The sequence below is a fragment of the Cyprinodon variegatus genome, unplaced genomic scaffold, assembly GCF_000732505.1.
Source record: "Cyprinodon variegatus isolate N-32 unplaced genomic scaffold, C_variegatus-1.0 Scaffold489, whole genome shotgun sequence".
NCBI classification, from domain to species: domain Eukaryota; kingdom Metazoa; phylum Chordata; class Actinopteri; order Cyprinodontiformes; family Cyprinodontidae; genus Cyprinodon; species Cyprinodon variegatus.
In genome coordinates, this window is record NW_015150942.1 from 214883 (window position 1) to 216210 (window position 1328).

Below are 1328 nucleotides of genomic sequence, written 5' to 3' on the forward strand. Positions count from 1 at the left end.
TATAGCTATTTAACTCTTTAATTTAGTTTCACCTATTACACCCACTTCAATATTTTTAATCAACTGCCTTATAATGCCATGAAAATGATGGAGAGAGAAGAATGAGCTGCTGAGTAGAATACAATGCAGACAGAGTAATCTAGTAGAACAATTTGACATGGATTTGGAGTCAGTGGGTCACATGACCTGGAAGCTTTTGATGAAATATCAATTATTTTTGTAATGAAAAATGTTTAAAAAAAATATGCAAAGGCTTAAAATGGAATAAAAATGTGTGTGCCTCATTAGGCTTACGCAGTAAAACAATTTCACAAATAATTTGAGTCAGTGGGTCACATGACCTGGAAGCTTTTGAAGGAAAGTCCCAACTTTTGTCTTTAAACATCTCTTAAATATTGAAAATAGCTTAAAATTGCATAAAAGCAAGTGTATCTTACATATGGTATACATTGACACGATTTTATATCAGTTTGGTGTTAGCTGGTCATAAGTTAAGGAATCTATTGATTTTTGGAGTGGAGGTAAGATGGCGGATTGAGCAGTCGCTTGCTTCGGAGCTCATTTAATTTAGTCCCAAATTTTAGTTTGAACCAGCCAAACTCATAAAGGGCCCTAAACAGAAGGATACTCCTCGGGAAGTTGGAAAGAAAGACGAAGTCCATGTTATGGAGCACGACTATGCTGGGGACACCGCTAATCTAACTAAGAGGGACCGCGCGGTCGACTCCGTACCAACCACGGCAGTTAAAAACCCTGCTGTGAAAAAGCCCAAGTCTGCGAATGGTGGTTAGAGTGAAGACGTCTCCAACAACGCTATATTACAGGCAATACTGGGCCTTGAAAAACGTGTGGATAGTCAGCTAGCCGAGTTGAAGGAGCAGACCAAACAAAGTAGCGTCATGATTGCCAGCCTAGCTAAAGCCGTCCAGTTCAACGCGGAGGAGGTAAAAGACTGCAAAAAGAAAGTTGAAGATTTAGAGAAACAAAATGAACAGCTCTGTAAAGATATAAGTGAGCTCAAAGTCAGAGTGAGGGATCATGAGAGAGACAGGATGAGATGGTGTTTGCGGATTAAAGGTTTAGAAGAAAAAAAAGATGAAAATATCCGAGAGCAAGTCATTGAAATCCTACGGGAAATCGCACCTGATGTGGAGTCGAAGGTGGAGGATGCAGTCGACATTGTTCATAGAATGGGGAGAAAGATGGATAACAAGACCAGGCATGTCATCATTTTGTTTGCTAAGAGATGGATGAAAGAAGAAATCTGGCGCCGGACCAAGAGCTCACAAGTCTGCAAGGATAAAGGTATTCGGTTTGCTGAGATGCTA